The sequence below is a fragment of the Taudactylus pleione genome, unplaced genomic scaffold (assembly GCF_031769625.1).
Source record: "Taudactylus pleione unplaced genomic scaffold, aTauple2 ptg000083l, whole genome shotgun sequence".
NCBI lineage: Eukaryota > Metazoa > Chordata > Amphibia > Anura > Myobatrachidae > Taudactylus > Taudactylus pleione.
In genome coordinates this window covers 15,646,776-15,660,106 of record NW_028284485.1, presented here as the reverse complement: position 1 = coordinate 15,660,106, position 13,331 = coordinate 15,646,776, and positions in this window count along the sequence as shown.

Here is a 13,331-nt window from a genome sequence, read left to right as displayed (position 1 = left end):
ACATTAAATAGCTACCTACATTATAAAAGTGGACACCTAAAAAAATGGAAAAATAATATCCCACATCCACAATTCCTGAGAATAAAATGGAATTGTAGTGAAGCAACAACAGCGGAAACTCAAAGTTGTACGCAGACAGATTCAGAGAAAAAGGATACCATAATGAAGTACTTTCAGAAACAGCAAGAAGGACTGCAGAAATGGATAGAGTGGAACTATTAACATATAGGGATAAGAATGTTACTAAAAAAGACATGCCTCCCTTCATCACCACATATAATAGCCAGGAAAATGTTATCAAAAAAATATTAACTAAACACTGGCATATCCTACAGATGAACCCCATCTTACAAGATATAATTCCTCTAAGACCTTCAATAGTATTCAGAAAAGCCAGAAGTTTAAAATATACAATAGCTCCAAGTATGCTAAAAGATATTAATACTACAATAAACATCAAACCTTACAATGTATCGGAAGTTACAAATGTTGGAGATGCAATGTGTGCAAATTCCTCTACCCACAAAGAAGAACTTTCACAAATTCAGATAGTACAAAAGAATACAAAATTAAACAATACATGACCATTAATTCAACATCAATAATTTATCTTTTGGAATGTACATGAGGTATGAAATATATTGGAAAAACAAAGAAGACACTGAAACTACGCATACAAGAACACATAAGAAACATTAGAAACAAGCTGGAAGGACACTCAGTTTCAAAGCATTTTTTATTATATCACAATTCCAATCCAGAAGACCTTACATTCAAACTGATACAACAAGTTACACTAGGAGAAAGAGGTGATGACTTGGCCAAGAAATTATCGAAAAGGGAAATGTTTTGGATATTTGAATTAAAAACATTGATGCCACTGGGATTCAATCATAATTCCAAAATCGCACCATTCATCTGAAACCCTTCTTGGAAGACTATGAATATTGGAATACAACATCTACATATATACCATCCATTGAGTACTGGATGGGCATGACTAATATTCAGAAGTCAAATTCCGGGGAATCTTAGGTTATATAGTACAGCTACAGCAGATAATATTCATCTAACTACTAAGAATCTTCTTCGCCATGGGACAGCAAGAAATACTTGAATTAAGAACTTTACCAAGTTCCACTAAGGGTCAAATAGCCTGGAGGTGAAACAGTGTCTAATATGATATCTACATTCATACCATCCGTAAAACACCCAATCTCATCTGATCTTGGAAGTAAAGTTCGGATGGGAATGTTTAGTTCCTGGATGGGTGACCTCCTGGGAATACCAGGTTCTGTAGATTTACAGTTGAGATACACTGAATATAATCCCTGTGTGGAACATTGGAGAAGACATGGACTATCTATGTACATAGATATATTTTTTATATTTTTTATATTTTTTACTAGAAGACAATCATCTATCTCCAGTGGAATCCCTCTTAACCTTTTCCTTTTTTTGGCATACAAAAAACTTGGACTGGACAATTAACATTAAAAACATTTAAAACAACAAATTAAATATCTATTGTCCAAATTGTGACATGAAATATAACATGGTTGTAGGAGTATCGTGTTTTTATATATAATTTTTTATATTCTATACACATTTTTTTATTAACTAAATTAAAACATTTTTTACAATAGATATAACTATATTATGACCAACAAATTATATAATAATATTAAAGTAATAATGAAGTTCCTTTCTTTATAGAAATATAATTTCCATTAGATGATCCTGCTGGAGTACCAAGATGGTGGCCATAATAGAAAACCGATGACTATTCGGATTATATGGGAGAACAAAGATGGCCACCGGCATATATAAAGATGATGCAATCTATAATAGAGAGTGAGAACATGGGAGTAGAAAGATGGCGACCGAGGTGGGAGAAGCAAGATGGCGACTGCTGTGGAAGTATGGGTGACAACAAGTATCAAGGACCCCGGGCAGAAGTGACTTGGAGGCAACCAGAAGTGGCGGGAGAACATCGCGCAGACAACACCACTGTTGGTGACAACAAGGATCGAGGACCATGGGCAGAAGTGATGTGGAGGCAACTGGAAGTGGCAGGGGGATCTTCGCGCTGACAACACCATAATGCACAATAAAAGAACGGATGTACAAGATCATGTGACGCCGCCATAGGAATGACCTACAGACCGGATATTGAGGACTGAATGGGGCAGAAGTACCCCGTGTACTGGCGGAAGTAAAAATATCCGATTTCCTATAATAGGGAGATACTACAAATCACTCAATTTTTTTAATAATCTATACAAGTGGTCTTTTAGACTAAATATTATAAAGGTTAGATAGCTACTATTTATATATGCTAATATTATAAGCTAAATTAAAAATACAGGAAATGACATCACAAACTGGTTTGAGCTCCAAATTGTCCCTAATTAGTGGGGTATATAAACCAGGATACCTCACAGGAAAGATACATCCCCTTGATGAAGTCTAATTATTGACGAAAAACAATATAGTACCTCTATGAACTTGGGTTTGAACACCCTATCAAAGATAAGCATATGATTTATCTTTTCAATCGATTTATTTTTTACCTTTATGGAGTACTAATTTTTTTAAAGTCGTTTATATCATATTTATGCTGTCCTACCTGGTTTATTTTTTATTTTATTGTATTTATGTGTCTGCTTTTTATGTGAATTAAATGCCTTTTTAACTTTTTAATGGATTTGCACTATCACTATTTTTTACAACTAAATTGTATTGAATATTACTTATTTTTCATTTATTGTTGCACATATGCACTAGACACTTCATATACTAAGTCTATATACACCCCTTTTTTATTGTATACAGTGTATAGGCACTACTTTTGCTCACCTACCATCTTCACTGATTCATGTGTTTTATGTGGTAATTAGCCATTACCAACTTACTGTGGTCAGAGCAGACACTTATATCACAATAAGAAAGTGCAAAGCACTAATTTATATATATATATATATATATATATAAATCAAATAAGGAAACCTTGTTAAAACAAGTCGCAGAGTCCATTCACACTACACACACACACATATATATATATATATATATATATATATATATATATATATGTATACTGTATGTATGTATGTATATATATGATAGATAGATAAATAAATAGCTAGATTTATACATAGTAATTGTTCACATTATTATTATTAATTATAATTATTCTCTGCTAATTTAATCTCACTTTGAATGACTAATTGATTCTCAAAGGAGAATCTCTTATTGGTGAAAATTTTAACAAACCTGCATTTGAACAAACCTGACATGTTACTATGTTATTATTAATTTTATCATTGCTAGACTAGTGTCAAATAATATGATATACGTACTTTACATCAATCCTGTTTTCAGTATGTAAGATTTGTAGTCATAATGACACAATTAGACCACTGATTGAAGGAGAGCAGTTCAAAAGTATTTTTTTCTCTACTCCACCTTGTAGCTTTGGGAAAGCAAACCAGTGATATGCCATCAACAAAGGGTTGGGTACGTGATCCTGCTGCACAGAATGCAGATGGTCACAATAGTGAAACTAGAATCCTGACAGTTGAATGCCAATGCCTGCAGGTAAGTGACCTAACAATTACCCTAACCCTACCCCAGCCTTTCCTGCAGCCTAACCCATAACCATAACGCTCCCCCTATAGCCTAATTCGAACCCTCTCCTCCAGCAGTCTAACCCTAACCTTCCCCTTAGTGCCTATATTGAGTATATTGATAATATACTCAAATAAGGAAATTCTGTATGGAAAATAATTTCTTTGAGGGGGATGGTGGAGAATATATGTGAAATCTGATCCATGATTCAGTTATGAATAGCATCATCAACAATGGAATCTATATTAAACACTGAATTATTAACATGAGAGTCAAGGTTTTACATGAATTTCAGGATATGTTAAACCCATAAGGTCTAATATCCACTAACATCTTCTCAGAATATGATATAAATAAGACACAACCTCCTGCAAAATAATCAGATATCCAAATAAATTATAATTACTTTACTCACATATATTGTATATATGAGTGCAATAGCAACCAGTTGATGAATTACCTGATGTCACTAGCTCCGTGAAAACATATTGTTGGATATGTATGAAAGTTTAGAGAGATATAGTGGAGAGAATTAAAGTATCAACCAATCAGCTCCTAACTGTAATTTTACAAGCAGTCTTTGAAAGATCACAGTCATATGCTGATTGGTTGGTAATTTATCTCACTCCAAGCTTTGATCCATATCCCCATAGTGTCAGGGGCATCTTAAGAGAGTAGGGGGCCTGTGTGCACTGCCCGGGCGGGCCCCATCTTCTCTCCCCGGTGGCCGGCAGCCAACTGATGCGGCTGACCAGCCACCAGAGCATTGGTAGACTCCGGGCACTAGAGTGTGCCCGAAGTCTACTGCGCATGTGTAGAATGCCAGAAAATGGCCGCCACCGAGAGTCTACTGTGCATGTGCAGAACATCAGCAAAATGGCCATGGTGGCCATTTAACGGTGTTCTGAGCAGCGCTGACACCCGACGTGGGACCACAGACAGGTGAGTTAGACATAATATTGGTGCAGGTTGTGCAGTGCGGGGCCCTCCTTGAGCCCAAGTGCCCTGTACACACTGCACCATTATAGATACGCCACTGCATAGTGTGTAATACTAGCACACCAAACTGATATGAGGAACACATCATTAGTGACTTTTAATGATTTTGTTTCTAACATTATCACTGGAATAAGTAGTTATCATACACTGAAAGAATGATTCTTCTATCTCTTATTATAACAGCAATTATAGCTTAAATAGAAACAGTCTTTGAGCACAGTATAACGGCATGTAAATCTGAAATAATAATAGGGTTTGAGCACAGTATAACAGCATGTAAAGCTGAAATAGAAACTTTTCACTCATATGTGTATATCACTCTATCCAATTGCGGCAGTTTTCGCATGTGCAAAAACTCCAGAGGCAGAATCCAGCAAAAAGTTTTCACCATCTCAGAGGCAGGTGATAAAATGTGCAAAATATCTATTTTTGGCTAAAATTGTGGGGACTTGGTTAAGAACCCTTTGTACACCTCATTAATGACTAATTAGGGAAAAAAAATCTTAATTGTTCCTAATAATGACATGTCATTTTATGTGTGAAAATGTAAAAAGTGTTGGAAAATGGGTTTAAAGTATTGGGTAAGGTATTTTGGGGGGCTGCAGCAGGTGTATTTTTAACTTTTAAAACTGAACAAATATGCATATAATAGACATTTGACAAATTTAAGAACCCAAAATATTTCCAGACCAAAGAGGTGGATTGTTTGGTCTTCTGCCCAGGCATGACAGTGATGGGCTTTTTCATTCCAAGGACAACAACTGTCTCCCTCGGTGCCAGATTTAAACAACCCACATCACCATTAGAATCCTCCTCGTTAACTTCCTCCTCAGTGCCAGCTACACCAATATCCTGTTGTACTTCAACAATGACATCTTCAATTTGAATATTTGCAACTGGACTGTGAGTTCTCCTTCCAGCACTTGCAGAGGGCATGCAAATGGTGGAAGGAGCCACCTCTTCCTGTCCAGTGTTGGAAAGGTCAGGCATCGCAACCGCCGCCACACTTGGACTCTCCTTGGGGATTGGAGATATAGTCTTAGAAGAATGCATAGTTCTTTGCTGTGGTTTTGCCAGCTTAACTCTTTTCATTCTTCTGGGAGAAGGAGGGCTTCCATCATGATGTGAAGCTGAACCACTAGTCATGAACATAGAGAAGGACCTTAGTCGTTCCTTGCCACTCCGTGTCATAAATGGCATATTGGCAAGTTTACATTTCTCCTCAGATGATTTCAATTTATTTTTTATGGTTATTTTACTGAACTTTGGCTTTTTGGATTTTACATGCTTTTTACTATGACATTGGGCATCGGCCTTGGCAGACAATGTTAATGGCATTTCATCGTCTATGTCATGACTAGTGGCAGCAGCTTTAGCACTAGAAGGAAGTGGTTCTTGATGTTTCCCTATTTTATCCTACAAATTTTTGTCTTCCATTTATGTGATATTGATATGTGCAGCTAAGGCGTACACAAACACAGAAAAGTACACTTGATTTATTTGGGCACTCGGGGTTACACTGCCCTTCAACAGACAAGCCGGCCCTTGACTTATGACACAGATACACGCTTGGCGCTGCTACTTTGTTGATGCACATCTGGCTAACACACACACAAACATATAAAAATAAACACATTTTAAATGTTTTAATTTTTTGGGGCACTTTGAGGGTTACACCACCCTTCAACAGACCAGCCAGCCCTTGACTTATGACACAGGCGCACGCTTGGCGCTGCTACTAGTTGATGCACATGAGGCTAATGCACATACAAACATAGAAAAATAAACACTTTTTAAATGTTTTAATTTTTGGGGGCACTTTGGGGGTTACACCACCCTTCAACAGACTAGCCGGCCCTTGACTCATGACACAGGTGCACGCTTGGCGCTGCTACTTTGTTGATGCATGTGCAGCTAATGCGCACACAAACATAGAAAAAAAAACACTTTTTAAATGTTTTCATTTTTTGGGGCACTTTGGGGGTTACACCACCATTCAACAGACCAGCAGGCCCCTTGACTTATGACACAGGTGCATGCTTGGCACTGCTACTTTGTTCATGCACATGCAGCTAATGCGCACACACAGAAAAAAAAATATATATTTTTTTGCATTTGAGGGGAGCACCCCTGATGGAAAGAGCACTCCCTGGACAACACTACAGCACCCCTCTAGGACTACAATGACACAGTTGCTACTAAAGCCCCCCTCTTCTGTTTGCACACAGCTCCTATGGACAACACAGCCTTTTTGGGACAACAGCACTGCACAACACAGCCCAGCCAGCCCCTAGGGACTATGGATACAGCCCCTACAGACAACAGCAGCACCAGCACAGCAACCCCCACCCTCCCTCTATACTGTCCACAGCTGGAGTAAAAAATGGCACCAACACAGGACCTCTTATAGAATCCAAAACCTGTGAGAATCTGACAATGCGAGGATGACATTTTGCCTCATTCCGGGAACCAAGTCTGGAGGGAAAACCCGAGCCATACTCGGTTCCTGACTCAGATTAGGGGGGTTCGGATTTCTAAAATCGAACCCACTCATGACTATTATATATATATATATATATATATATATATATATAGTGATAGAAGCACTGGAGAAGTCTTGGATGGCAAATATGTGTGTCCCAGATTCCTATCATACATGTTTTAAAAATCCCTGAAAAACTATGTTATGCCAAACAGATCAGAAGTGTCGGCTTTTGGTAAAAGTCAGATAATGGGTCCTAGGGGTGTGGATGTGAGAACAGAAGGGAGGGCTCCATCCACAGGCCATTTCATGTGTTGGGCCTTTCAGTCTGAGAGCAGGCTGATTAGTAGTTGCACCTGAAAGTGGTCCAAATAGCTGTGTTAAGGTTTTGGTTGAGTGTCTCATATACCCTGGGAGAACAGACACTGAGGTTTATTCAGAGACACTGTGATATTTGAAAGTGCTGTGTTTGTGTTTGTGGTAAGGCAGTAAGCCCTGCCATTTGTAGAGAGAGAATTACCTGTCTAGTTAGTGCCCAGACGGGCTAGGATATATTTTTATGTTTTGTTTATTTTGTTGCTTATATTGTACAATAAAATTGGTTCCGACCAGCTTGCACGAAAAACCTGGACTGGTGTGCTTTTTCCTGGCTGCTGTGTGTAAGGAGGTGTCCATCTACCCCAGGAGAGGGAACCCTACCCAGACTATATCACAAGTGGTGGAGAATATGGGCAAACACACGGAAAACTGCAGCTAGAGGAAACAATTTGCATTGAAAATTTAAAGAGACAGTCACCAATTTGATGTTTGGATGTCAAACTGTGTTTTATGGAATCCACAAAGGTGGCGTCGGTAGATACTTAAAGAAGCCAGATTCTGCTTCCAACCTACACCTAAAGATAACATGGAGGACATTGTTAAGGCTGTGCTCCAAGCTACAGCAGCTTAGCAGGAAACTAACAAAATTCAGCATGTTGCCATAGCGGAAACCTTAAAAGAGCTACTACAATAGCTAGTAGTCTGGTCTGGAGATGCTTCCCCTGCTCTTATAACTTACACTCACACCCTACGGGTCAGTCACTTTCTGCAAAAGATGAACCAGATTGATGATGTGGAAGCGTATATCTTATGGCCTTTGAAAGAACTGCAGAAAGAGATAATTGGCCTAAAGAGCAGTGGGCAAGTCTTGTGGCACCCTTCCTGTCTGGGGAACCACAGATAGCCTGCTATGACTTGTGCCTGACTGATGCAAAGGACTATGTTAAATTGAATCAGGAAATCTTAACTTGATTGGGAGTCACAGTAATTGTTCACGTCCAATGATTCCACCGTTGGGAGTTCCAAGCAGAAAAACCTACACACTCGCAAATGCATGACCTTGTCCATCTTACCACAAGATGGCTGCAGCCAGAGACTCTAACAGTACCCCAGATTGTGAAAAGGGTTCTTATGGAGTGATATCTGCATTCTCTACCTGCAACTCTGCGCAAGTGGGTGAGCCATGGAGACCCTAAAACAGCAGACCAATTGGTTAAACTGGTGGAGAGGTATGTGGTGGCTGAGGAACTGTTGAGTGTGCCCCAGTGAGCCCTGATTCCACAATGGCGATCTCCCATGATCACTGGTAAGATTGTTCCAGGGGAGAAGGGTGCTGGCCAATGTAATGTATTTAAGACTGTGGGTTTGAAACCTGGAGATAGGCCAGCCAGGCCAGGAAGGTTCCTACCCCGTAATAGACTTGATAATAGTATGATTCACTGTTTCTGATGTTGTGGTTTGGGCCATATTGCTGCTAATTGTTCACTCACCTCTGAACCTATGCAATGTGATGTGATACTACTTACATCAATTACAGAATGTCTTTCTTTGCACAGCCAGTCTGTACTGCTGACCGACAGACTGAGACAGATAAGCAAATGTGTATAGTTACTATAGAAGGCAACCGATTAGAGGCTCTGTTAGATTCTGGTAGCCTGGTTACACTTGTGAAAGCTGAACTGGTGAACCCCTTGAAACGTAAGGGAAAAACTGTTGGTGTGACCTGCATACATGGGGATACTCACTATTATGTTACTGCAGAGGTGAACACAGAAACACAATGTGGTTTTGGTGCATGTTTTGATGTATGATGCAATATTGGGGAGAGACTTTGCTCACTTCTGGAAGTTGTGGGAAAGCCGATTTGTTATAGAAGTAAATAACCCTGACCCATTTGAAGAGGTTACTGATGCAGTAGCAGAGGTAGTATCTTCAGAATCTGAGGTGTTCCCCTTTTCTAGCATGATTGGCGAACCAGAGTGCTCAGAATGATGGTGGCTCACCAAGTGATGGGCCTCCTACTGAGATTGGAAGTGTTATGGAGCCAGTTGATCATCTGCCTGATCTTGAAGTCAGAAAAGAGATCTTTGCCATGGAGCAGTTAAATTACCCTATTCTGTGTGAAATAGGCCACCCAATGCCTAGGGTGGATGAACTAATTGAAAGACTTGTAACAGCCAGGTATTTAATCACTCAAGACTTAACCAAAGGGTATTGGCAAGTGATGTTAACTGATAATGCCAAAGAAAAGACAGCTTTTTCTGTACCAGAAGGGTTGTTCCAATACATGATGTTGCCCATTGAGTTACATGGGGCACCGGCTACCTTTCAAAGGATGATGGACAAAATTCTAATGCCCCATAGACAGTATGCTGCTGCTTATCTAGATGATGAGGTCATTCATAGTCCTGATTGGCAGTCTCACTTGCCCAGATTACAAGCAGTTTTGGAATCCATCTTTAAGGCAGAATTGACAGCCAACCCAAAAAATGTTGCCTAGGGATGGAAGAAGTAAAGTATCTTGGATACACCATTGGCAGAGGTTTGATAAAGCCACAGCTTAATAAAATTGAGGCAATACAAGACTGCCCACAACCCCTGAATAAGAAGCATGTGAGAGCCTTCTTAGGGATTACTGGGTATTATAGGAGATTTATACCCAATTTTGCCACCTTCGCAGTCCCACTGACTGACCTTACCAAAGACAAACAGAAAGTAATGGTTAAATGGAGTCCTGGAGCAGAGAAGGCATTTCAGGAGTTAAAAATTACATTGTGTACCCAACCAGTTCTGATGACCCCTGATTTTGACAGGGAGTTTGTTGTGCAAACTGATGCATCAGATGTAGGCATAGGAGCAATCCTGTCCAAGAGCAAAGAAGGTGAAGAACACCCTATTTGTTATTTAAGCAGGAAATTGAATGTACATGAGAGAAACTATGCTACGGTCGAGAAAGAAGCATTGGCCATAAAGTGAGCATTAGAAACTCTCAGGTACTACTTGATGTGAAGGAAGTTCAGGCTGATTACTGACCATGCTCCATTGAAATGGATGTCAGATAACAAAGAGAGCAATGGGAGAATAAGAAGGTGATAATTGGCATTGCAAACTTTAAGTTTTCAGTCGAACACAGGCCAGGAAGCCAGCTGGCCAATGCAGATGCTTTGCCGCGTGTTTATTCTTTGGGGGTATCAGTTGTTCTGCCCCACAGGTCAAAAGAAAGGGGGGATATGTGATAGAAGCACTGGAGGAGTCTGGGATAGCATAAATATGTGTCCAATATTCCTATAATATGTGTTTTAAAAACCCCAGAAAAAGTATGCTATGCCAAACAGACCAGAAGTGTCGGCTTTTGGTAAAAGCTGTATAATGGGTCCTAGAGAAGAGAAGGGAGGGCTCCATCCACAGGCCATTTCAGGTGTTGGACCTTTCTGTCTGAGAGCAGGCTAATTAGTAGTTGCACGTACAAGTGGTTCATATAGCTGTGTTAAGGTTTTCGTTGAGTGTCTCACTTACCCTGGGAGACCAGACACTGAGGTTTGTTCAGAGACACTGTGATATTTGAAAGTGCTGTTTGTGTTTGTGGTAAGGCCCTGCCACATGTAGAGATGGAATAATGTGTCTAGTTACTGCCCAGACGGGCTAGGATTTATTTTTATGTTTTGATTATTTTGTTGTTTATATTGCACAATAAAACTGGTTCCAACCAGCTTGCATGAAAACCCTGAACTTGTGTGCTGTTTCCTGGTTGCTGTGTGTAAGGAGGTGTCCATCTACCCCAGGAGAGGGACCCCCTACCCTGACTATATCATAGTCTGTCTGCACTGGTGGTGTCTTGAGAAAGACTGTGTTTTGTGCGGTCGAAATGTCGACTAATATACTGCACCAATGTTGATATTATTAAAGTAGGTGTTTTACACTTTTGAAGAGAAGCCCTGGTGAGTGAACTCTATTTTTTATTATATATATATATATATATATATATATATACATATACCACAGGCTTAATCCACGGCACTCAACCATCTGGGGTTCCCTTGGCATGTGACCACACCATCTACATAAAAAATATCATACAAACTCGGCGGTGGCCAGCTTAACAAATTATTGCAATATTTTGGAACCAACATTCCCTGTATTTAAAGGAGTTGCAGTTTGAAAACCAAGTGAGTGCCAAGTTTGTATGATATATATATATATATATATATAGTATATATATATATATATATATATATAGTATATATATATATATATATATATATATATATATACACAAAGATACCTGTATGTATGTATGTGTGTTTTTGTATAAATGGCAGAACTCACATACCACCAAGTAATTTCTTTGTAGTGAAGATTTAAAAAAAAAAATGTCCATTACTGGGTCTCAAACCTGGGATGCCTTCTAACCCATACACACCAGCTGTATCGAAAGCCACACCTGTTGTGTACAGCACACAGTGGATCAGCCCAGTGCTGATGCAGTGTGTCACACCTGACTGGCTCCACTGGGCATGCACAGTACTATGAGACTCCATACGCCACAGAATAGTGGGACTAGCAGGGTGCTACATGGCATATTCAGCACTGTACACCACTTTCTTGAGCACACAGTGCATCAGCAGTACAGTGGCATAAAGTAGCATAGAAATGCCAGGTGGTGGGAAGCTGTGGACAATGTATTGAGTTCAGTAGAGTTGGATAAGAATACTGAACTTCAATTGCTTGGTCTTTATGCAATGCTGGAAGTGTATCGTTTTGGTCAACACAGTGTATAAATGACAGAACTCACACACCAACAAGTGATTTCTATTTAATCCTGTAGTGAAGACCAAAAAAAAGTCCATTACCAGGTCTCAAAACCAGGACGCCCACTCTAGGTAAGATGCTCACTCAAACCTCTAGCCTAAACAAACCAGCTATGACAAAAGCAGCACCTGTCATGTACAGCTGATTCATTGTGTTTGACTCCCAACCAGCTCTACTAGGCATGCGCAGTACTATGAGACTCCATACACCACAGCATAGCATAACTAGCAGGGCACTGCATGGCGTATAGAGTGGCTCCATTGGAATGCGCCGGTGATCCCATGTGCAACTCCCGGAGCTGCCAACCAACACAGCGCAGAAATGCTGACAGTGCCACAAGTGTGTGGCTTAAAATGCACAGTCAGTTTTTAATCCAGAGACCCCTCTTTCACTCAGACCCCACTACTAGTTCCTAAGTCATGAAATCACTATAGTATATAAGCCTGGGACAGCAGCAACAATGCCAACAGTAATGCTAGTGTGCGGCCTAAAATGCACACACAATTTGTAATACAGAGACCCCTCTTTCAAACAGAGCCCACTACTGGTTTCTAAGTCATGAAATCACTAAAGTATCTACTATAACTCTGGGACTAACTGTGTGTGACTTCATACTGGCTCCATTGGGCATGCGCAGTACTACAGTATAAGACTCCATATGCCACAGCATAGCGCAACTAGCAGGGTGCTACATGGTGTACTCTATGGAGTGTTGCACACCACTTTCTTGACCACACAGTGCATCAGCAGTACAGTGGCATAAAGTAGCATAGAAATGCCAGGTGGTATGAAGTTGTGGACAATGTATTGAGTTTGGCAGCATCAAATAGAAGCGAATGATGGTTGAGGAGCATTAGTGAATATTTATCCTGTCTCATTAAAAGCTGTGCGTGTGTGTGAAATATTTTTATAAAAAAGTACACACACACATAATGTAATGATTTAAAATGTTATTAGACATTCTTCTACAGCTCTGGTTCCATGAGGATAATGCTGTACTATAGTGTACCCAATCACAGCTTCTGTCACTCAATCATTGGGCGGTGATACAGAAAATGCATTGGAAATCTGACTCATGCGCCGTGTAGTTTAG